General features: G+C 46.5%; 1 long non-coding RNA gene across 1 annotated transcript; it reads left to right on the plus strand.

The window, feature by feature from the left end:
- Nucleotides 1-307: 307 nt before the first annotated feature.
- Nucleotides 308-6,370, plus strand: LOC138999113 (uncharacterized). The gene is made up of 3 exons (XR_011469326.1): nt 308-467; nt 874-992; nt 6,033-6,370. It is a non-coding gene; the product is annotated as an uncharacterized lncRNA (long non-coding RNA).
- The last annotated feature ends 19,374 nt before the right edge of the window (nt 6,371-25,744 follow it).

A 25,744-nucleotide genomic window follows, 5' to 3' on the forward strand; every position in this document is an offset into this window, starting at 1 on the left:
GAAATTAATAGTGTCATGTATAACTTAGCTCTGATGATTTCATAAGCATGATTGTTAATCATTGTCACTGGCTGTACCCCATTGTTAATCATTGTCACTTGCTGTACCCCATTGTTAATCATTGTCACTTGCTGTACCCCATTGTTAATCATTGTCACTTGCTGTACCCCATTGTTAATCATTGTTACTTGCTGTACTCCATTGTTATTTGCTGTGCTCACCCCCCAATAAAAGCCATGAGGGATCAGAGGGTCTTTGCTATTCGCCTGAGCGAGCGGTAGCCCTCTGCTTCTCCGTATCCTGTCGTCCGACTCATCTCTGCACCTCCGTTCACCAAGAACATCAATAAGAGTGAAAGAAAGAGGCAAAGGCAGAAAGAAATATCAATGTCAGAGAAACACATGAATTGGTTGCCTCCTGCACGTGACCTGACTACGGCTCTGGCCAGGAAAGAACCTGCAACCTAGGTATGTGCCTTTGACCAGAATCGAACCCACGACAATTCGTGCTGCAGACTGATGCTCTATCCACTGAGTCAAAAAGCTAGGGCTGGTTTTGAAGTATATTTCATTTAGTTTAGAATTCTACCTTGATGACTTTTCAATTTTCCTTCAGCATTTTAAAGTCCTCATTCCTTTGTCCTCTGGTTATGATAGTTTTTCATGAGACATTTAATGTTTTTATTGATCCTTTTTTAAAAAAAATATTTTTATTGATTTCAGAGAGGAATGGAGAAGGAGAGAGAGATAGAAACATTAATAATGAGAGAGAATCATTGATCAGCTGCCTCCTGCACTACCCTTCCGGGGACAGAGACCACAACCTGCTTATGTGTCCACAATGGGAATTGAACAGTGACCTCCTGGTTCATAGGTCGATGCTTAACCACTGAGCCAGCCGGGCTGTTCCTGTTGATGTTCTTTGTGAACGGTGACATTGAGATGAGCCGGACGTGCAGGATACAGAGAAGCAGAGGGCTACCGTTCGCTCAGGTGAGTAGCAAAAGCCCCCACAGCCCTCATGGCTTTTATTCAGGGAGTACAGCAAATAACAGTGGAGTACAGCAAGTGACAATGATTAACAGGCATGCTTATGAGATCATCAGAGCTAAGTTATACATTACACTATTAATTTCCTATGTTATACAAAGACCCTTTCCACCTGCAGCAGTGCACCCTCCCTTGAACTTTCCATGCCCTCATGGGCTATTTATCACCTCAAGGAAAGTTCTGCCTCTGAACAATAAGTCTTGCTTGCAGGCTCCCGCCTTTTCCTGGCAGAACGTCCTCTTATAGTTAACTTCATATCACTTGTCCAGCTACATTTTCCCCCTTTTTAGTTTTGCTGCAGGTTTGAATCATGACAGAGAAGATAGCAAAGCTGTTTCATCATAAGGTACAGGGGTGACACATAAACCAGTATGGTTCTAATCACACTTTAACTGTAATCGCCTTTGTACGCTAATAATTTGATCCTCTAATAAAACTACTGATTGTTCAAGATCGGCTAATTGTTCATTAATTTTACTATCAATTTTCTATTGAGAACTCCATAACCGTTTTGAATCTTTATGCCAGTCTTGAACAAAAGTAGTAGTTTGGACTGATCGCTGTAATGCTACCCAGCTGCTGCAGCTGTCGCTGTTACAGCAATTAACCCAAGAATTACAGCGGTTAGCATGCCAATAAACCTTTTTTGACCTCTTCAATATTCCTTCTGCAATGGCTTAGAGAACTCTAGCTAGAGAACTTTCCTGCTATCGTTGATCTATCTGTACAGGTAACCATACTCCTGTTTTGGCTCGCAATAGATACAAGCTCTCTCTAATGTGACTAAAAGGTACAGAGTTATTTACACAAGTTAACAAGGTACAATTAAAATAAGATATTTCCCCAGTAGTTTGATTCCATTGAACTGGTCCTTTCAAGGATTATTGGTGTTTTTAGCCACACTCAACCAGGCTTGATTACCCAATTGCAGACAATGATCACCCAGTCCCAGACACACAGGCATTCCAATAACTCCTGTCGAATAGTTGTTCATTCTTGTTCCTTCGTTATCTGGTTTCAAAGGCCCACGATCTTCAAAAAGTCCAGGCATCCAATTAGAGTCATTAGTATATATTGGTACAGTCACATCTGTCCAAGATACCCCTCTCATTAACGGAGGATTTGGGATGTGGGCCCAATTAGTATAGTTCAGCCCTTTTACCTGGGTAGTGAGGATAGCCAGCATAGCCACAAATAATGTAGAGGGAGTACAGGGCCTTCCATGGGCAATCACAAGACGCTCCCCTTCCTGGCATAGGCACTTCACTTGTCCCCATGTAGGTGGAGGGGTGTTTCGGGTGCGAGGCAACCGCGTGCGAATTGTTTGTCCTCCCTGGATGGTTAGCTGCGCAAACCGGTCTTCCAGTCCCGCTTCATTACACTTCCTCTTGCTCGCCATGCCTTAATTTGATTCTTTTATCAGGAATCCAGAACTTCTTGGTTCCTGTGGAAACATAAGCATAGCCTTGACCCCACCTTAAAACGGTAGCCGGGCACCATTGATTAGTAGTAACATCTTGGTACATGACAGGTTATTCTACTGGGACCTCCTTTTTATGTCCCCAATGTGCTTCAGCAGCTGACACTGCATCTGTATTCAAATTTAAAAAATTTAAAGTAAATAGAGCTCTTAATAATCTTCGTCGGGGAGTCTGGCCTGATACCAGCTCCTCTCCCCCTTTTTGTTTTTGCAGCATTTCCTTAAGGGTGCGGTTTTTTCGCTCAATAAATTGCTTGACCTGTACTGTTTCCAGGAATTCCTATATGTTTAATATTAAACTGTTGGAAAAAATGTTGACACTTACCTGATAAATATGCTGAGCCATTGTCAGTTTTAATGGCTCGGGGTTTGCTTATTGCAGCAAAGGCTTTAATGCTGGATTTGGAATTCCAGGTTGTAAAGGTCCTATAGGCTCAATAATCTCATTAATTCGTTTTAAATCAGTAAGCATCCTCCATTTACCTGATTTTTTCTTTGTAACAAAGACAGGGGAATTCTATGGACTAGAGCTAGTTTCAATATGCCCTAATTGTATCTGTTCTTTAATAATGATTTGAAGCGCTTCTAACTTCTCTCTTGTTAGGGGCCACTGCTCTACCCATACTGGTTTAGTTGTTTTCTATTTTAATGGTAGGGCGAAGTGCTTTGGAGTGGCCCCCTTTATAAATTTTGGTCCTGAACACTGGTGCCAGCACCAGCTTGAAAAATCATTTGTCTATGGCCTTTCTGTAAAGAAGGTATAGTAATTGTAGCCCATTGCTGTAAAAGATCTCTTCCCCACAAAGACAGTGCAATGGAGGCAACATATGGCTGTATTTGGCCCTTTTGTCCTTCAGGCCCCTGACATTCAAGTACATTAGAGCTTTGTAAAATTTCAGTGAGGGTCCCTAAACCTGTAAAGGTTGAATTCACCTTGTGCACCGGCCACAATTGAGGCCAGTGCAAAGTTAAAATTATAGTTACATCAGCCCCAGAATCCACCAGGCTGATAATTTTTATTCCCTCCGGGAACAAACTGTAACAATTGAGGTCTTTGGCCTCCTAAGACTGTATGCTAAAAAACCTTTCTTCCCGTGCTACCAAATCCCCCAGTTTGCTTAACTGGTACTGTATGCCCTATTTGTTTATAGGGAAGTAATAATAACTGTGCCATTTTTTTCTCCAGCCTTTATATTTATAATACTAGAAGCAGACATTATAACTAATATTTCTCCTTCATAATCTGTATTAATAACTCCGGGAGCATGTTTAGCTTTCCCTTGTGGGACCCTTGCCTTCAGACAATCCCTTTTTTATATGTCCCGCTTTCCCACATCCATAGTATTTAACAGGATGGGAATTGCAGTTTTTAATGCATCAGCAAGAAGATTATTATTATTATTATTTATATAAGATTTTAATAAGATGATGATGATGATGATGATGATGATATTAGTATTATTTGTATAACTTTAGAAAATGATTGGGCCGGGGTGCCGGCCTCCTCCATTTTTGACCAAGCCTTTAAGCAATAAGCTCTAATCTGTGCCATAACAGCATCCTCTAATAGCACTTGTTGCTGTATGCTAATATGTGTCCCAGTTCCTGTTAACTGGTCAAAATTACATCCAGGTGGATTTTATTGGGCATTAATCATCGCCACTCTCCTGGCTTCTTCCCACCATCAGGATTTGAATTGCAGATATTGCCCTGGGGCTAATATTGCCTTAGCTATTGTAGTCCAATAATAAGGAATTAATTTATAACTTGTATAAATTAATTCTATATTAATTAATATATAAAAATTAATAACATATATAATTATATATAATAATATTATAATTAATAATATATATAACCCTTGAGGGTATTGAGCATTAGCAGCTCTTTGTGTCCTCAGGAGGGGGGTGGAGGCTCAGCTGCTAACACCGGATTAATGGCTAGTGCCGCTTTACTTTCACTTTTCGGCGGCGGTGCAGCCAACACCTGAGGACTTTTATTCTCTTTCTTTTCCTTACTACTGTAAGTAATAACTCTTTTAGACTCCACAAAAGCTCCTTCATCTCTGTTTCCCTTCTCGCCACCCTTCTTTTCCTTAACTTAGGGCAAGAGTGAAAATTATCATCCGTTTCAGTGGAAGATGAATCATCCAGCTCTGAATTGCTGGCTGAGGCTATTCTTTCATAACCTCCTAATTCATTTTGACAGCTAGTTTTCTGTCCCTTTCTTGACTCCCTCTGTTCAGTGACTGCAATCGGGAGTGGCTCAGGGGGTAGCAATCTCTGCTGGACTGCCTTAAACAATTTTTTAAAAGCTTCATCCTTCACTTTTACCCCTGAGCTCTTCAATAATGATCGCAAGACAGCGATATATTTACTCTGCAATGATGGGTTATTCCTCATAACTCTGCTTCTATTGCCGAAAGTTCTGTGTACTTTGCGCTGGCATCTCCCCTTTGGTCCTGCCAGACCCCTTTGACTCGCCCACTGGTCCCTGTTCGGGCGCCATTTGTTGATGTTCTTTGTGAATGGTGACGCTGAGATGAGCCGGATGTGCAGGATACAGAGAAGTAGAGGGCTACCGCTTGCTCAGGCGAGTAGCAAAAGCCCCCACAGCCCTCATGGCTTTTATTCAGGGAGTACAGCAAATAACAGTGGAGTACAGCAAGTGACAATGATTAACAGGCATGCTTATGAGATCATCAGAGCTAAGTTATACATTACACTATTAATTTCCTATGTTATACAAAGACCCTTTCCACCTGCAGCAGTGCACCCTCCCTTGAACTTTCCATGCCCTCATGGGCTATTTATCACCTCAAGGAAAGTTCTGCCTCTTAACAATAAGTCTTGCTTGCAAGAATTTGTTCTGACGTGGCCTGCTTGCAGGCTCCCGCCTTTTCCTGGCAGAACATCCTCTTCTAGTTAACTTTGTTCCGCTTGACCGCTACAGTTCCCCTACTTTTAGGATTCACAGAACTCCCTGTGTACTTGGGCTCTAGTCAGTGGGATGTTGGCAACATTATAGGTGACCAGGCACCAGCCCTTCCCTGACTGAACTCTGACTCCAGTTTCCACAGCCTTGTCCATCATGATGCTCAGCAGCTCACGCCCCCCCAGGAGGTTCCCTTAGCACAGGTGTGAGCTGTTTGGAGGTGTTCTAAGGTCAGTGTTCAGCTGTGTTTACACCTGACACAGGTGGGGCCCCCACAGCCTGACATCACACGTGGGCTTGATGAAGAAAATAAGAATTTTTGTGGGGGCGGTGGGGGGTGACCAGCAGCCTGACTCTAACTAGTTAGTCAGTATCCCTAATTCGATTTCCTGTTAGCCTATAGTCTAGTCCAGGGGTGGGCAAACTTTTTGACTCGAGGGCCACAATGGGTTCTTAAACTGGACCGGAGGGCCGGAACAAAAGCATGGATGGAGTGTTTGTGTGAACTAATATAAATTCAAAGTAAACATCATTACATAAAAGGGTACAGCCTTTTTTTTTTTTTTTAGTTTTATTCATTTCAAACGGCCTGATTCGCTTCACTATAGGAGAAACCAAGATGGCGGCATAGGTTAACACCGGAGTTTGCTGCCTCGAACAACCACTTCAAAAATACAACTAAAAGACGGAACGGACATCATCCAGAACCACAGCAAGGCTAGCTGAGTGGAAGTTCTACAACTAGGAGGAACCGAGAATCAGAGGAGGAGCAGTGCTGAAGTAAAATATTAAGGTGCGGAGTGCGCGCAGCGGGGGCTGGTGGCTGAGGGCGTGGTTGTCTGTTTCAATCCGGAGGGAGCCGCAGACTCTGAGCTCCAGATCCGGGCGAGTCTCTAGGAACCCAGACTCAAACGGGAGAAGCAGGACTGTCTGGCTTCGGTCCCTCCGAGGTTTGCAGTGGTTGCTGGGACAGAGAGGCAGAGCCCCTGGGGACGGACTGAGAGCTGCCATAACTGCTCCCCCTCCACCCTGTTGATCCCGTGGGACCCGCCCCGCCCAAGCCCTGCACAGAGGCATTTGCCGGATCGCCTCAGGCAAAGGCTAGATTAGCACCTCCCTAGAGGACACAAGTTCTTCCACTGCAGACACAGCTGATTATCACAGCCAGTCGGCCTGGAGGTCAAATCCCTCTAGTATTAACTACAACAATCAAGGCTTAACTACAACAAGACTGTACACAAAGACCACTAGGGGGTGTACCAAGAAAGCGTAAAAAATGCAGAGACAAAGAAACAGGACAAAACTATCAAGGGAGGATATTGAGTTCAGAACCACACTTTTGAGGTCTCTCAAGAGGCTTCTAGAGTCTGTCGATAAACTTGATGAGATGTACAGGAAATCTAATGAGACCCTCGATGGTGTGATAAAGGACCAACTAGAAAGTAAGCATACACTGACTGAAATAAAGAATATTATACAGACTCCCAACAGCAGACCAGAGGAGCGCAAGAATCAAGTCAAAGATTTGAAATGCGAAGAAACGAGAAACACCCAACCGGAAAAGCAAAATGAAAAAAGAACCCAAAAATATGAAGATAGTGTAAGGAGCCTCTGGGACAGCTTCAAACGTACCAACATCAGAATTATAGGAGTACCAGAAGATGAGAGAGAGCAAGATATTGAAAACCTATTTGAAGAAATAATGACAGAAAACTTCCCCCACCTGGTGAAAGAAATAGACTTACAGGTCCAGGAAACGCAGAGAACCCCAAACAAAAGGAATCCAAAGAGGACCACACCAAGACACATCATAATTAAAATGCCAAGAGCAAACGACAAAGAGAGAATCTTAAAAGCAGCAAGAGAAAGAAACTCAGTTACCTACAAGGGAATACCCATACGACTGTCAGCTGATTTCTCAACAGAAACTTTGCAGGCCAGAAGGGAGTGGCAAGAAATATTCAAACTGATGAACAGCAAGAACCTACAACCAAGATTACTTTATCCAGCAAAGCTATCATTCAGAATTGAAGGTCAGATAAAGAGCTTCACAGATAAGGAAAAGCTGAAGGAGTTCATCACCACCAAACCAGTATTATATGAAATGCTGAAAGGTATCCTTTAAGAAGAGGAAGAAGAAGAAAAAGGTAAAGATACAAATTATGAACAAATATGCATCTATCAACAAGTGAATCTAAGAATCAAGTGAATAAATAACCTGATGTACAGAATGAACTGGTGATTATAATAGAATCAGGGACATAGAAAGGGAGTGGACTGACTATTCTTGGGGGGAAAAGGGGTGTGGGAGATGCGGGAAGAGACTGGACAAAAATTGTGCACCTAGGGATGAGGACAGTGGGTGGGGAATGAGGGTGGAGGGTGGGGTGGGAGCTGGAAGGAGGGGAGTTATGGGGGGAAAAAAAGAGGAACAAATGTAATAACCTGAACAATAAAGATTTAATAAAATAAAATTTAAAAAAAGAATTAAAAAAAAAAAAAAAAAAGGCCGGATCCGGCCCACAGGCGGTAGTTTGCCCAGGGCTGGTCTAGTCGCTGCCCCTTTCTTAATTATCTAGTCTTGCAAGACCCGTTTACCTAAATACTCACGTTTTACAGAGGCCATTAACCATGAACAATAGACAACCCCTGGAGGCGGTTATCAGCGCTTGCGCCAGGCCATGCCTTTAGGTCTCACAGTCCCCATCCCAACACATGGGACTTTTTGCAAAGCCCACTAAAGGTCCGGAAGTCCTACCCATATTTGGGGGACAAAGAAACCAAAGGGTATAAAGAGAGGGCTTCCTCCATATTGGTTTACTCAGGATTTGGAGAACTGACCCCCCTGAGTCCCTGTACTAGTACATGTGAAACATCTGAAGATCAATGGGTTTATCCTGGACCTCCAAGTACTCCTGTGTATTTTTTGGTCACCTGGTAAATTCTGTAATGGGCTCAGCCGGGTGGTTGAGGCTGGCTTCATGCCGCCGGAGTGGCCCTGGCCCTGGCATCTAAGGGAGGGACTGGCACAGAAGATGGGAATGAGGGGATGGTGTGGGGGTGCATTTAAGGCAAAACCTATCAGGACAGGAAGGAGAGGGCAGAGCACAGCCACACGGGATGTCCTGTGCAGGCCTGATGAGGTGAGAATGCGGGCGGCAGAGGACAGAGGGTGAGGATGGGGTGGTGTCTGTGAAGCCTAGAGGCACAGCAGAGGTGGGAGGGGGCCATGTCTCCTTCAGCAGGTACTCAGGATCCAGGTGGATTCTCTAGGGGAAGCGGGACAGGTGTTGGGACGTGTCCTCGGGGACCAGGTTCTGGAGACATAAGGGGAACCGGGCCAGCAGGGCTGTGACAGGCCCTGTCACTGGGCCTCCTTCCTGCTTTCATCCCAGGACACCCTGAGCCCTAGGTCCGCCTCCCAGGTTCACTGATCCAGGAGCACACACAGGGGTTGGACCCTAAACCTCTATATGCAGCCATGTCAGTGAGAATCAAGCAGCTAACTGCCCCAAAGGGCTCCTCCCGGGGCAGAGCAAGGGGCTGATCACCTTAAGGTGAGGTTTGGGGCATGGACTCTGTTCCCAGCTCAGCACTGCGTGGAAGGTGAGGAATCTCAGTGAGGGGGTCAGGCATCCCTAGAATATTTTCCTTGTCAACCCAGAGAGCAGATCATCAGGGACATGGTGACAGGAAGGGCACAGATGAGAAGTTGACCAGATCTGAAACACAGCCACATCCTACTTTTTTTCCCAGCAGAGAATCTAATTAAAGCCTCAAAGAAGGAAGCAGGAGCTGCCCCAGGGACAGCAGGAGGGAAGAAAGCATTGACCCTAATAGGAAGCCTTCACAACCCCTCCAAGGACATCTTCTGAGCCAGGCCCTGGTTTTGCTGGTCCTGAGCGCCCCCTTGTGGCCTGAGTGCCCCCTGCAGCCCAGTCCTGCTGCCTCCCTCAGGGAGATTTGTGTCTGGGCTCACTCTGACATCCCCTCACTGTGTCTGCTGTACAGTAATACACTGCCTTGTCCTGGGCTCTCAGGCTGTTCATTTGCAGATACAGCCTGTTCTTGGCGTTGTCTCTGGAGATGGTGAATGGGCCCTTCACAGAGGTGGCATAGTGTGTGCTACCACCTGTATTAGTAATGCGTGAGACCCATTCCAGCCCCTTCCCTGGAGCCTGGCGGACCCAGTTCATTTCATAGTCACTAAAGGTGAACCCTGAGGCTGCACAGGAGAGTCTCCGAGACCCCCAGGCGGCACCAAGCCTCCCCCAGACTCCACCAGCTGCACCTCACACTGGACACCTGCAAACACAGAGACACAAGGTGGACTTAGAATCACATGGAAGCAAAATCAGGCACAGGCACAGGTCTCAGGGCTCCAATCTCCTGAGAATGATCTTGAAGAATGATCAGGAGGAAAACGCAGCTTGGCACCAAGTCCATGGTGGAGCCGCTGGGGTCCTGTCTCAGGCACTTGGGTTCTGGGTGTCTCCCCAGCATGCCGGGCAAATACCCTCTTTTATGAGCAGGAGGAGAGCCCCATTTGCATGGGGTCTGGATATAAGGGTGCAGCTGGGACCCTGGGCTGCATGCCTGACCTTGTCATCCTCAGGGCGACCCTAGATGGGAAAGGACTCAAGAATGCTGACCACAAGGTGTCCCATCCTGACCCACCCTCCCTCTTCCTTTTCTGAGACCCAGTCACCCTGACCCCATGCCTTGGGGGCACCCTCCAGGTTTGATATTCCTCCATCCTTGGGGTTTTGAAGAGGACCAAGGGGTGCTGCACTTAGAGGCGGGTGGTTGGGTTTCCTCTTGCTCTCTTTCACCCGGCTGTGAGCCATGTTGCCTTTCTTGGATTTTGGAATAAGAATTTGCATTGGAATGATATTTTTATTTTGAGACATAAAGATTCTCCATGTTGTTTTCATCTGTCAGATCTTCCACAAAACTGGAACGTGTACAAGTGATGAGGCAGGAGAGGCTGGGCTGGACACTGTGGCCGCAGTCTCTGTCTCAAACCTTCTATCCCTGTCACAGCACACACCTGCCTTCCCGAATCCACACATTTCACTCAGCTTCCCATCAGTTCCTGTGCAAAAGTCCTGTTTCCAGGCCTCTCAATGTGGGAGGATTTCCATCCTTTAAAAATGGATCCCTGGTGGGTGATGGGGGTGAGCTGGAGGAGGTCAATGCTGGAAAAAAGGGGGACATGCGTGATACTTTCAAAGTAAAAAAAATAATAGAAATAAATTAATCAATTTAAAAAATGGAGTCCTGGACCTGCCGGTTTGGCTCAGTGGATAGAATGTTGGCCTGTGAACCAGAGTCTCAGGTTTGATTCTTGTCAAGGTTGCAAGCTCCTCCCTGGCCCTTGCCCTGGTGAGGGCACGTGCAGAAGGCAACCAGTTAATCTGTTTCTCTCACATCAATGATTCTCTCCTCCCCTCCCTCCCTTCCACTCTCTCTCAAAAGCAATGGAAAAATATCCTTGGGTGAGGATAAAAAAAGATAAAAAAGGAATATGTTTGCTCTTGAAAGCAAAATCCTGGGTAGAAAGTTGAGGCACGAAGTCATCCTTAGGGGCAGGTGAGCACCTCCCTTCTTGGAGGAGAGTGGCCACCTGTGTCATCCTCCCACCGCCCCAGGCAGGGGAAGACAGACAGACAGGAATCTGGGACTGTGGTCAGCTTGTTCTTACTGGGAAGGCAGCCACCACCACTAGGGAAGTGCAATCACGCTGGCGAGGCAGTGGGGCATGGGCAGGTCAAACACCACAAAGCCTTACTTCTCTCTTTCTTTTCATTTATTATTATTATTTTATAATATATTTTTATTTATTTCAGAGAGGAAAGCAGGGGAGATAGAGATAGAAACATCAATGATGAGAGAGTCTCTTCCATCAGTTGACTCTGGCAAACCCCCCAGTGGGGTTCCAGGCATGTGCGCTGACCAGGAATCCAACCATGACCTCTGGTTCATAGGTCGATTCTCAACCAGTGAGCAACACATGCCAGGTTCTGGGGTTACCAGTTACCATTTCTTTCTTTCAATTAAAAAAAAAAATAAGATTCCTTTACTTGGGTAGTTTTGTTAATTCTCACCCCAGGATATTTTCCCACTTATTTTTAGAGATCGTGGAAGGTTGGGGGAGAGGGAGAGAGCTGATAGAGACACATTGAGTAGTTGCCTCTTGCTGGCAGGGATGGAGATTACAATGGAGGTATGTGCCCATGATGGGAATTTAATCCAGGACCCCAAAGTCCGCAGGCTGATGCTCTATCCACTGGCTAGGGCCCCTCCCACCATGTCTAGTTAACACTGTGGAGGCCCCTGCACCACATGCAGGCAGCCAGGGTCCTGCCAGGTGGACCAACAGACCTGGGGGTTGTCTGTGTTGCTGGGAGGAGGGGAAACTAGGATAGAGAGGCCCCCAGAAAGGCAGCCCCAGGTGCCAGGGTACAGGGGTGCATGGGGAGCTGGGCTGGAACCTCTCTCCAGAGACTTAATGAGGAAGAACCACCCAGACCCCTCTCCTTCAGGCTGATGCTGGGCCTCGCTGTGGGGGACCCGCCGGAAGCCAGGTGGTCAGGCACCATGAGGGCTGAGGGTAATACAAACCTAAATTAGGGAAAAGTCTGTTTTCCCAGGTGCCAGGATAGAGCACCTCCAACATGCATGTAAGTTTCAATGTCAGTTTAAAAGCTCACCTTTACTCCCCAGCGTGTTGACTGGGGACCTTGGAACCTACTCTGAAGTGTGACCACTAGGGGGCACCCTCTCCCCGCTTCTGTGGGAGGAAGGGGGCAGCCAGACTTCAGAGGGCTCCAGGCTCCCAGGTGCAAACCTACTTCCTGTCCTAAAGAGGCTGGAGGTCTCATGTTCCCTGGGATCAGGTCAATGAGCAAACACATGAGGCCCCTCCAGTCACCGGGGGATTTAGGGTGAACTCTGTGTGACAAGTGGTGCTGCCAAGTTCCTCCTGAGGCTGCACCTCTGTGAAAAGCTGTGTTTCTGCGGATGGTTTCTCACAAGAACTCAGTTCTGTCCCCTTATCTGCTGCTTTGACAACCCCACACGGGCAACACACTGCAGTTATGATAACTCTTAACATTGGGCAAGTGATTCCTGCAACTATTTTTCCTATAACAATATTGCTTAGATGTTTCCGTTCCTTTGTCCTTTGTCCATATCAATTTACAAATCAGTTTGTCCATGTCTATAAAATCCGTGCTGAGATTTGGACTGATATTCTGTGAAATCTGCAAATCAGTTTGTGGGGAAATATTCACTGTGATGTATCTTGAAATCTATGTCTCCATTTGTTTAGGGCTTCTTTGTTTTATTTTGTTAGAATTTGGTGAATTTCAGGTTTTGTTAAATTTAAACCTAAATATTTAATCTCTTGGGAGGTTACCACAAATTAAATTTTGATTTTGGGCTCCATTTATACATTCCTAGTGTATAGAAATACATCCGTTTTTGTGTATTGGCCCGTGATTTTGAAGTGGATTCCTTTGATTTTTTTTTCATTTTTTAAAAATTAAATCTTTATTGTTCAGATTATTACATTGGTTCCTCTTTTTTCCCACCATAACTCCCCTCCACCCAGTTCCCACTCCACCCTCCGCCCTCACTCCCCACCCACTGTCCTCATCCATAGGTGCACGATTATTGTCCAATCTCTTCCTGCATCCCCCACACCCCTTCCCCCCCCAAGAATAGTCAGTCCATTCCCTTTCTATGTCCCTGATTCTATTATAATCACCAGTTCATACTGTTCATCAGATTATTTATTCACTTGATTTTTAGATTCACTTGTTGATAGATGTGTATTTGTTGTTCATAATTTGTATCTTTACCTTTTTCTTCTTCTTCCTCTTCTTAAAGGATACCTTTCAGCATTTCATCTAATACTGGTTTGGTGGTGATGAACTCCTTTAGCTTTTCCTTATCTGTGAAACTCTTTATCTGACCTTCACTTCTGAATGATAGCTTTGCTGGATAAAGTAATCTTGGTTGTAGGTTCTTGCTGTTCATCAGTTTGAATATTTCTTGCCACTCCCTTCTGGCCTGCAAAGTTTCTGTTGAGAAATCAGCTGACAGTCGTATGGGTACTCCCTTGTAGGTAACTGACTTTCTTTCTCTTGCTGCTTTTAGGATACTCTCTTTGTCTTTTGCTCTTGGCATTTTAATTATGATGTGTCTTGGTGTGGTCCTCTTTGGATTCCTTTTGTTTGGGGTTCTCTGCGCTTCCTGGACCTGTAAGTCTATTTCTTTCACCAGGTGGGGGAAGTTTTCTGTCATTATTTCTTCAAATAGGTTTTCAATATCTTGCTCTCTCTCTTCTTCTGGCATCCCTATAATTCGGATGTTGGTACACTTGAAGCTGTCCCAGAGGCTCCTTACACTATCTTTGTATTTTTGGATTCTTTTTTCATTTTGCTTTTCCGGTTGGGTGTTTTTTGCTTCTTCGTATTTCAAATCTTTGACTTGATTCTTGCGATCCTCTGGTCTGCTGTTGGGAGTCTGTATAATATTCTTTATTTCAGTCAGTGTATGCTTAATTTCTAGTTGGTCCTTTATCACAAAATCGAGGGTCTCACTAGATTTCTTGAGGATCTCACTATATTTATCGGCGGTCTCACCAGTCTTTTCGAGGGTCTTACTAAATTTATCGGAGGCTTCTAGACAGTTCTTTAAAGACCTTAAAAGTGTGGTTTTGAACTCTATATCCAGCAGTTTGCTTTCCTCCATTTCTGTTGTTTGTGTCCTGTTTCTTGGTCTCAGCATTTTTTATGCTTCCCTCCGCACTGTGCCTCCTCTGAGTCTCGGTATGCTTTTCTCTTTCCTTCTAGTTGTAGAATTTCCACTCAGCCAGCCTTCCTGTGGTTCTGGGTGATGTCCATTCCGTCTTTTAGTTGTATTTTTGAAGTGGTTGTTCGAGGCAGCAAACTCCGGTGTTTACCTATGCCACCATCTTGGTTTCTCCAGATTTTTCTTCATAGATAACTATGTCACATGCAAGTAGGGACATCTCGTGTCCTCCATTCATATTTGAATGTCTCTATGCATTTTTTTTGTCTTATTTCACTTGTTAAAATGTCAAGTTCAATGTTGAGTAGAAGGGGTAAGAGTGGACCTTCTTGACTTTTTCCCCATCTGAGGGGGAATCATTTCCCTTCCCACAGTCGAGTATGATTTTAGCTACAGGAATCCCATGATCAGATTGAGAAAGTGCCCTTTATCCAAAGTTCCCTAAGCGAGTTTATCATGAATGAATGCTGTGCTTTGTCACACACTTTTCTGTATTAATTTTTATGACCATGTGAATTTTCTTCTTTTTTTTTTAGAGAAGTATATTGTATTGATTTTTCACAGAGAGGAAGGGAGAGGGATAGAGAGGTAGAAATATTGATGAGAGAGAAACATTGATCAGCTGCCTCCTGCACACCTCCTACTGGGGATGTGCTCGCAACCAAGGTACATGAGGGACCTTAGTTCTTCAGCCTGATTTCTCAAGAGTCCTGTCCTTGGGCAAGTGGGACCCAAGGAAGGGGCCACAGACAAGGTTGCTCAGACACTCGACCCTGGTGTGGGTGTTGTGGACCTTACACCAATTCTAGAGCCTGTTCACCCACATTAATTGATTGGATTTCATTCATTCGTTCATTCATTCATTTATTCATTCCACCAACACTGAGGGCCATTGATACACCAATATCCCTCTAGGCAAAAAGGACAAATCAGTGAAGAAGACAGAGGCCCCCCCCCATGTTCTGGGGTCGTATGCCAAGTGCTTGTGGGTCAGACACACACCATGTGCCCCCAGACCTGGGCAGCTGTGGAGCCTGGGAGCAGAGGGCACAGGTGAGGGTCTTAAGATCTGGGGACCCACAGGGGAAGAACATAGGCCTGGGCTTGAGTTTTGCCTCCTGATGAGGTGCCCTCACCCTGAGCACAGGGAGCTGGGGAAGAGGGGACATCTCTGAGGGAGCAGGGGCAGGAGCAGCCGAGACATCAAATGGCCTAGGTGGATGCATAGAAGCTTTTCCTTTTAAAGTGACCCCAGTGGTTAGTCTGCAAGGAGTGATGGCTCCTGTCCTGGCAGGTGAGGCTCAGTGGCTAGAGTGTCGGCCTGGAGAATGAAAGGTCTGGGTTTGATTCTGATCAAGTGCAAGCACCTCAGTTACAGGTTCCCAAGCCCTGGTTGGGGTGTGTGCAGGAGGCAACGATTGATGTCACTCTCTCTCCCACATTGATGTTTCTGTCTGTCTCTCCCTCTGCCTTGCACTCTCTCTAAAAATCAGTGGGAAAATACACTCAGTGAGGATTAACACAAAAAATAATTCTTTTAAAAATAAATAAAAGAATGATGGCTCCTGACAGGAGTCACAGAAGCGAGGTGCTGCTTAGGGAGTTCCCCAGTGTAGGAAATAGGCCTCTGAGATCCACCCCAGCAAAGTCAGCTTGTATTGGAAAGGGTTACTGAGTGTCCCCAGGGCAAAGGGAATGCGGGAGGAGGGAAGAGGCTATAAGAACAAAGAACTGTGCACCTGAGCCAGGATGGCGCAGCCTCCTACTGGGTGAGGTGGAGACAACTAGAAAAGGCCTCGGCCCATTTTTTAAAATGCTCCAATAGGAGACCTAGGCCACGTCTGAGGAAACTGTGAAGCCCATAGTACTCAGCCACTGAGGAACCCGAGGAGGGACTCTACACCGATACCAGAGCCTGTAGCAGGAATTCTCCTTGGGTCTTGTCTCAAGGATGCAAAGAATGAAGTCTCCAACCAGAGGCATTCAAACTAGACAGAACTAGGGGATAAATAGCCTGTGATCGCTGCTCCCCGTGTGCCTGTACAAGCAGACACCTCCTCTTGCAAGAACATAGTGAAAGGCTCCTTTTCACCATCCTTCTGTCTCTGAGTCTATTATTTCAATTCAAAATGGTGAGTGTTTCTCACACCCTCCGCCCCCAGCTCAGGGCCTCCTTGGCCCACCCTCTGGGCTTGACCACACACACGGGTGACTGTCCCACCATTGGCTGCATCCCTGGGGTTGGCAGGGGACGTCACCCCTTCTCAGCACAACCAAGATCCCTGCAGGTGGGCTCAGTGCTGTGGGGCCTCTGTCCCCTGCTGGTCCCTGTGGATGAAAGGGGCCACATCCTGGGGCCTGGGAGAGGAGGTCAGCAGCGTGGAGTCTCCAGGCATCTCAGTCAGTGGGTGGAGGTGGACACCTGGAGGTCATAGCAGCTCCTGCCCATATGCACTGCAGGTTGCCCTTTCAGGACATGGGCTGTAGATGGACCCGTGGGGTGGCTGTGAGAACCCACCCAAAGCAGCTCCGCAAACCTGAACCTGCCCCTGCAGGAGGCCTCAGGCAGCCCCACCGCCCGCGGGGACAGGAGGCTCTGAATGTGGAGAGGAGGGGCCCCTCCAGCCTCCCTGGTGGGGAGCCCAGTTTCCCCTGAAAGACAAATGCAGCGCCCTCGTCCCCACCCTCCTGGGGGTTTTCCTGCTTCAATTTGCAGGAGACAGGCCTCTGTGGTCTACCCTCAGCTCAGTCACCTGTTAGAAAAGAGTCAGCCTGTGGCCAGTGGGTTCCTGAAGTTCCCAGGGTAGACAAGATGGGGGTGGAGGAGTGAGGGCTGTGCAAGTGACCAGCAGCACATTTCCCAGGAGGGTCCCCTGGACAAAGGGAGGTGGAGACACTAGGACAGGCCTCCTCCCATGTATTTAAATAGCCCAATAGGAGACAGCAGGGCCTAGAGGAGGAGCTTGAGAGAAGGTGAGCCCCATAGTCCTCAGCCAATGAGGAACGGGGGAGGGACCCTCTCCAATAGGATAAAGTTTCCTGTGATCCCTGCTCTGTGCCTTCTGCCCACAGACACCTCCCTGCGGACCTTTGGGCCCTGCTTCCTGCCCCCAAGTCCGTTATTTGAATTCCCACAGGTGAGCATGTCTCACAGCTTTAAGGTCTGACTGTGGCCCAGAAGGAGGAGAGACTGTCCCTGGGCGGTTTTTCTTTTCGGCCCCATCTGAGCCCCTGGTGCACGTGTGGGGCGGTGGGGTGGGAGGGCAGGCTCCCTGCCAGGAGGGGGAGACCTTGGAGCCTGGATGTGGGGCCTGAAGAGCTGAACTCGATGAGCTCTGGGAGGTTCCCAGAAAGGACAGGGCGGGGACCGCACAGTTAATAAGGGAGAGAGCAAGACCAGCCTGGCCCCAGGGAGTGGGGCCTGAAGACCAGCCCCAGGCGTCCCCCAGGGTCCAGGCAGCTTTGAGAACTGGAGGGCATCCTGGCGGGGGAAGGGTTGGGATGTCACCTACAGGGGCTGCTCTGGGAGCCCTGAGGCTGCAGGGAGGAGGCCTGCTTTTCTAATCAGAGATGATATGTTATGGGTTGGCTCAACGAGATAGACCACCGACTCAGAATTTAAATTTAAAAGCCTTTTATTAAGCTGGCCAGCTGACCACAGCACCTATCTTCCCTTCTGGAAGATTCGGAGCATGTGTCCCCAACCAAGTGTGCAGCAAGATCTTTTATTGCCAACTACACAGTGTTAGAAAAAAAAGAAAAAACCAACTACAAAGCGGTTCATTAGCCGTTCCTGGTACTGTCAAGGTAAAAAGTTTACATAAAATTTACGAGCAGGGTCATACCTGGCTGGGTTCAATTATAACACATTACTTTTTTAGGGAGATAATTAGCAATTTTTCTCTCCCATGGTCTCTGCCCTTGACACAATCAGTAACTTTTTCCAGGCCGCAGTCCCTCCCCCCAACACATTCAGTAAGTTTCTCATGTTTCATTTCCTCCCCCTAGCACAATATTGAAGTATGGTAGCAACCATTTCAGGTAGAAACTGTAGTTTAACTCTAACCGTGCTGTTTGGCTTCTGTACTTATTTGATTTGTTTAACAATAGAAAAGTTACTTTGATTTTCTGAATTGTATAAACCGTCCCATTTGATTGAATACCTTATTGATTGTAATGTGAATACCCCATTGGTTGTGGTCATACTTGTTTTAGAAAGCACATTCCTCTGTACCTGGGAACCAAGACAGCACAAGTATCCCAAGACCTGAGGGTTCCAGATAATGTTTCCCTGTCAACTCAGTGGTCCCAAGACCAGGACAGCACAATTACTCTAAATTGCCTCGATGGCTCTAGATAATGTGTTCCTGGCAACTCAGTGATCCGGAGACCCAAAACTGTAATTAACATGCTTAATTCTGCTTCTGTAAACTGCTTTTTTGCAAACCAGGTTCCTCATTCCAAACCCTGGGATGTAATCAATACTTTTGTGATTTTTGCCTATATAAACCTGGTGTTGCGGCCATCTTAGCACAATGAGATTTGGGAAATGGCCCCTCATAGTCCCGGATTTGCAATAAATGTGACTCTTTAATTCGACTTCTTGAGGTATCCTTCTGTGATTCACGGGGTGCATTATAACAATGTCATTATTCACATGGAAAATCCTGAAGAATCTGAAAAGATAGACCCGGACACGAATTAATGTACAAGTACCAACCAGTGGGAAAATGCATTTAGAAAGAAAAAGACCAACCCCCTTCGAGGCATAAACACAGAGAAACACCTAAGAATCAACCTAAACCCTGACTGACGCCCAGGCTCTGTCCACAGAAAGTGATAACGAAACAGGAATTTTAGGGGAATATAGGCAGGTTTAGGGAATTTTTAGCCTTGGGGTCATGGAACAAACACAGGGCTACAGACTGGGAGAAGATGTATGTCCATAAGACAAGGAACTGGAAGTTGCCAAAAAAAGTCTATATTTACAAAATGAAGAAGGAAGAAAGCCCAGAAGGAATAGGAGGACAATGAGGGGGCAGGGCCTCAGGAGTCACTATAGTAACCAATTCAAAGGGAATATTGACCAGTCAGAGGGGATATAAGAACATGGAGCTGCAGTCTTTATAAACCATGGAAACAGGAAGTCTGTGGGCCCTTTTACCTCTCCCCATGTGGGAGTTTGTATTTGTTTTTCAATAAATTTCCACCTTTGCTACACCACTTTCTGTTTGTGAATTCATTCTTCGACTCTGGTGGACAAAGAATCCGGGTTCCAGTCAAAAATTCCATGTCAAGAACACATGATCAGGAGTCCTGAGGCAGGTGTAGACCCACCAGAAACCAACGTGCTTTTTCAGCAAAAGGCTTCATACCATGGCGACACCCACCATGTGAGGCTGCTGTGAATTCTTTATTCAAGAACTGAAATGTGACTGAGCTCCATCATCATTCCTAGTGGAACATGCCCATGGTCCCCCCTGGGCTTAGAACTGTGGACAAAAGGGGCCACATGCTAACCTGACAGCTCAGGGGAGGCCTGCATAGCAGTCCTGCAAACTCAGAGACCTAAAGTCACCACAAAAGATGGTCTGAAATTAAACTTTAACTAAAAGCGTTATGGTGGGTAGTTACATCCTAGGCCAGTATCTTCACTGACAAGGTCAACCTTTACCTTAACTGAGCCTATCTGTCTTTTTGCATCTATAATAACACACCCTTGCAATGTCTGGGTAACTTAAAACTTCCCTTTCTCCAGGCCCCTCGGGGCACAACTTAATGTGCCTGGGCCCCAGGACAGATACCACAAATTCCTTAATTATCATGTTAATCGATCCTGCAGCCACCTAAGCCTGTGTCTCTCATTCTACTTTTTATCCAATCCCAGAGGTTTCCTGGCTTTGCTTTCTCCTGCCTCTTTAGTCTATCACCAGTGGATTTCAAGTAACCCACCTATGTCCGTCCTTGGATTGCAATGTATAAAAATAGAGGAAAACCCGCCATTCTCAGGAGGATTATTTCAGTCTGTTGAGGTTCTGCATCTTGGCATTTGTTGACAGTTTGGCTGAAATAAGCTCACAAAAATTATTTACAGATTTGAATGTGTTTTTTACGTTAGGTACTAAGAAGGGGGTTTCCTCCTACCATTTCCTTCCTGTCCTGTTTTATTAAAATAAGGTTCCTTTATTTATTTAATTTGTTTTGTTAATCCTCAACCAGATAGTAATTTGAGATCAGAGTCTCCCTTCAGTCACCGAATTTTGTCAGATTTAAGACAGAGCCTCCCGTTTTATTCACGAATACAATCCCTAAAACTAGACATAGGAAAGGGCTTTCTGTGAGCTCTGTGGCTGAGCCTGGGAGCAAAGTTAATTTAAGGCAGAGCAAGAAATTGTGTCTTTGCTTAACTCTCCACCTGCTCCTGGTCTGAGGGCTGTGCTGGTCTTGAGCGCCCCCTGGTGTCCTGGACGCCCTCTGCAGCCCAGCCCTGCTGCCTTCCTCAGGGAGGTTTGTGTCTGGGCTCACAATGACTTCCCATCACTGTGTCTGTTGTACAGTAATACATGGCCGTGTCCTGGGTGCTCAGGCTGTTCATTTGCAGATACAGCGTGTTCTTGGCGTTGTCCCTGGAGATGGTGAATCGGCCCTTCACAGCATTGGCATAGTTTCTGGTACTTCCATCAGGACTCACTCGACATAACCACTCCAGCCCCTTCCCTGGAGCCTGGCGGACCCAGTTCATGTGGTAGCTACTGAAGGTGAATCCAGAGGCTGCACAAGAGAGTCTCAGAGACCCCCCAGGAGGCACCAAGCCTCCCCCAGACTCCACCAGCTGCACCTCACACTGGACACCTGCAAACAGAGACACAAGGTGGACTGAGAATCACCTGGAAGCAAAAACAGGCACAGGCACAGGTCTCAATGCTCTCCACTCCTGAGAATGACCTTGAAAAATGATAAGGAGGAAAACGCATCTTGGCACCAAGTCCATGGTGAAGCCGCTGGGGTCCTGTCTCAGGCACTTGGGTTCTGGGTGTCTCCCCAGCATGCAGGGCAGGACCCTCTTTTATAGGGAGGAAGAGAGCCCCATTTGCATGGAGTCTGCATATAAGGGTGCAGCTGGGACCCTGGGCTGCATGCCTAACCTTCTCATCTTAGTGGCGACCCCAGATGCAAAGGACTCAAAGATGCTGGCCACAAGGAGTCCTGTCCTGACCACCCTCCCTCTTTCCCTCCTTTCCCGAGACCTGGTCACCCTTGGGTTTGAGAGTCCTCCATCCTTGGGGTTTGATGAGGACCCAGGGTGCTGCCCCCAGAGGCAGGTGGACAGGGTTTCCCCTTGCTCTCCTTCACCTGCCGTGGGCCATGTTGCCTTCAAGGGGATTGGGAATAAGATTTGCCTTGGAATGATGCTTTTATTTTGAGACTGAAAGATTCTCTTTGTTCTTCTTCCCAATCAGATCTTCCATGAAACTGAAACGTCAACATGTGACGAGGCAGGAGAGGCTGTGCTGGAAGCTTCTTTTCTGGGTGCCATCTCGCTCTGCCCACTACGTCCTCTAGGGAAGGTCCTGACGAATGTCGTCCTGGGTGACCCAGGATCAAAAAAAAAAAAAAAAAAAAAAAGAAAAGAAAGAAGAAGAAACATAAAGGAGAAAGGTCCAATACCAGCGATGATGATGGAAATTAAGTGCCTTCATGCATTTCAAGTGGAGGCACCTGGATGAGAACATTGGACAGTGGGCTTGGTAATTCCCACGGATGCTGAGAGCGGCCCTTTCCCTCCTAGAATGAGGCGGACACAGGACCCTCTCCTTTGGCAGCTCGCACAGTGAGCACCTCCAAAGTAGAGCAGCGCAGGCAGCCTCTGTGTCTAACACACACTAGCCTAACAAGATTGCTTACGTGTGGTCCCGCTAAGCTAGGAACAATTTGCTCCTAGAGCATTGTTTGTAACATGCTAAAACATACCATGACATATATGTTGTTTCCAACATAGGCAACATAGGACATGCCAGTCATCTATGACATGTGTGTCAGCTATGACAGGCATGCAGCACAGAACAGGCATGTCACCTATGACACTTACGTCGCCAATGACATGCATGCCACCTAAGATGTATTTTGCTTATTACGTCTTTGGAGGCTCATCCTGGTATATAATTTGGGAATTGGCCTGTCATCCATTCTTCTAGGGACAAGCCTTGCTTTCCTGAAGGAACAAGTCCTACGACAAGTGCTACAGGGCCTCAGACCAGGAGATTGCACAGACTCCCTCCCTCAGGTGACACAGACCAGGTGGACTGCTGGGCCAGCCCTCCACATCGCCACGCTGAGCTCAGTGCTCCTGGCTTCTCTCTGCCGAGGGGTAAAGCCAAGTGGCTGGAGACAAGCAAGAGGTGGTCTGAGCCCTGGCCAGTTTGGCTCAGTGGCTAGAGCATCAGCCTGGGGGCTGAAGGGTGCTGGGTTCAATTCCGGTCTAGTGCACTTGCCCAGGTTGTGGGCATAATCGCCAGTAGGAAGTGTGCAGGTAACAGCGGATCAGTGATTCTCTCTGATGATGTTTCTATCTCTCTCTCCCTCTCCCTTCCTCTCTGAAATCAATCAAAACATATTTTTTTAAAAAATGGAATTGGCACTGGCTGGACAGTTCAGTTGGTTACAGCATCATCCTGATACAGCAAGGTTGCAGGTTCGATCCCCAGTCAGAGCACATGCAAGAATCAACCAATGAATGCATAATAAATAGAACAACAAATCAATGTTTCTCTCTCCCTTCCTCTCTCTCAAAAAAGAAAATTAATAAATAACAATTTTAAAAAGAAACAGGATTGCCTTAAAAAAATAGGGGTGGTCTGAATTCTCCAGGCCTCTGGGGAGCCTTGAGCCCTACGGGGACCTTGAGAGTGGGTGACTGAGCGGAGATCTCTGCTTCCTTCCCTCTGATGAATTCTTAGTGAGAGGACCCCCTCTGGCTCCTTTATGCCTCCTTCCTGGCCAAGAGTGGAGCTGTGTTCCTCTCAGGCTTGACCAGGGCTCTAGAGACACACCTGGAGGGAATTGTGAGAACCCAGACATCCCTGCCCCTACCAGGCGACCATGGGCTGGATCAAGTGGGTGTGGGGACCAGGCAGTAAGACTGAGAGAAAGAGGAGGATGACGCAGGAGCCCACCAGTTGGTGGTGCCACAGTGGGTGAGGCACCAGTGTGTGAGGACACAGTGGGTGAGGACATGGTGGGTGAGGACACGGTGGGTGAGGACATGGTGGGTGAGGATACGGTGGGTGAGGACATGGTGGGTGAGGTCACAGTGGGTGATGTCACGGTGGGTGAGGACACTCTGGGTGAGGTCACGGTGGGTGAGGACACAATGGGTGAGGTCACAGTGGGTGAGGACACAGTGGGTGAGGTCACAGTGGGTGAGGACACAGTGGGTGAGGACACGGTGGGTGAGGCCACAGTAGGTGAGGACATGGTAGGTGAGGCCATGGTGGGTGAGGACACAGTGGGTGAGGACACTCTGGGTGAGGACACGGTGGGTGAGGCCACAGTAGGTGAGGACATGGTAGGTGAGGCCACGGTGGGTGAGGACACAGTGGGTGAGGACACTCTGGGTGAGGCCACAGTGGGTGAAGACACAGTGGGTGAGGACACAGTGGGTGAGAACACAGTGGGTGAGGACACGGTGGGTGAGGACAGGGTGGGTGAGGATACGGTGGATGAGAACACAGTAGGTGAGGTCACAGTGGGTGAGGACACAGTGGGTGTCACAGTGGGTGAGGTCACAGTGTGTGAAGACACAGTGGGTGTGTACATAGTGGGTGAGGCACCAGAGGTTCTGCTGGTTCTGTGAGCAGCGCCTCCTGCACATGCCTGTCACTGCAGAGTGGAAACACTGTGCTCTTTGAGGCATGGATCCAAGGAACGTTGTCTCAGTGGCAACAGGTTAAACAGAGCTCCTGGAAATTCATTATTTTATTTTTATTTATTTACTAGAGGCCCAGTGTGCACAAAATTGCGTGTGAGTAGCTCGCTTCTGCTTGCCTCAGCTGGCCGCCCTGCTCATCGCCCCTCCCTCCACTGCTTATAGCTGTCCACTGCTAGTAGCTTGCTGCCCCGCCCTGCCCGCCATGAGAGCAGTGGCTTGTTTGGTCATGATGGCGTGATGGTGTGACGGCCAAGGGCCTTTTATTAATATAAACTAGTGGCCCAGTGCACAAAATTTGTGCACATTAAAAAGGAATTAATTAGAGGAAATATTTTAATATTGCTATTTGCCCTTGCTCTATAATAGAAGTGTGAGAGATGAAAGGAAATTAGTAAAATATATATGAAAATAATAATTTATTAATAAATAAACAGTAACAAAAGGATATAACAATGAGGCATGATATAAAAACAAAAAAAACATGATATGAAAACAACAAAACACGATATAAAAACAACAGTGATGCAAACAATGACTGATAAAGTGATTAAACTTATTCTAATATCTCCCTGTATACCACATTAAGAGTGAAAACACTTTCAGAGTGCTTGACTAATTTCCCTTGTGATGATGTATTTAGAACTTTAAGGTCACATGCTCTTCGAACTCGAGAGAAAGCAACATATAACTGACCATGTGCGAAAATGGGTTCAGGTAGGAATATGCCTACTCTGTCTAGAGTTTGTCCTTGTGATTTATTAATTGTCATCACAAATGCTGGCATCACAGGAAACTGTCGTCGAATTAATTTAAATGGGAGGCCAGTGTCAGATGGGGAGAAATCAATTCTTGGAATCAGAACAACCTTTCCTTCTGCAGATCTTGTTAATACTTCAGCTTAGATAATGTTAGGTCATAATCTTTTGATAATAAATATGGTACCATTACAAAGACCCCATTTACTATTAAGATTTCTCAATAGCATGATGATTTCACACACTTTCAATTTTAATTTATGACATGGCATTCCCGAAGGAATAATACTATTAAGAAATTCAATGGCAAAATTTTTCTTTTCAGCATCATCTGTTGAATCAATGGAATCATCACTCAAATATGTGTGAAAATCTCCATTGAGTATATCCAAAATTTCTTCATTTAATTTTTGAATGTGCTCATTTTTTGGACAAAGAATTGCATGTTTAAATATATTTTTTAATATTATCTATAGATATAGTATTTCCAAAGGTAGCTTCAATAATAGATCCATTACAAATCATTTCACAGGGGATTTTAATAATATCCATTCCTAAATGAAAACTGCTATCAAGTTTGCCATCTCCAAGTTTTACTAATCATCCAATATAAGCAGAATCCTCTGATCTCATATTTGTTTTAAAAGACTACTTTCTGAAACATCCCCAAACATTGCAGTACTTTAAACTCATTTGTACTATGGCCAATTGCATAGCATGTGGTACAATACTGAGACATTGTCGAAAATCCCCTCCAAGAAGGAGAACTTTCCCCTCA

The sequence above is a fragment of the Myotis yumanensis genome, unplaced genomic scaffold (assembly GCF_028538775.1).
Source record: "Myotis yumanensis isolate MYYU_CA2020_CCGP unplaced genomic scaffold, mMyoYum1.0.hap1 SCAF_22, whole genome shotgun sequence".
Taxonomy (NCBI): Eukaryota; Metazoa; Chordata; class Mammalia; order Chiroptera; family Vespertilionidae; genus Myotis; species Myotis yumanensis.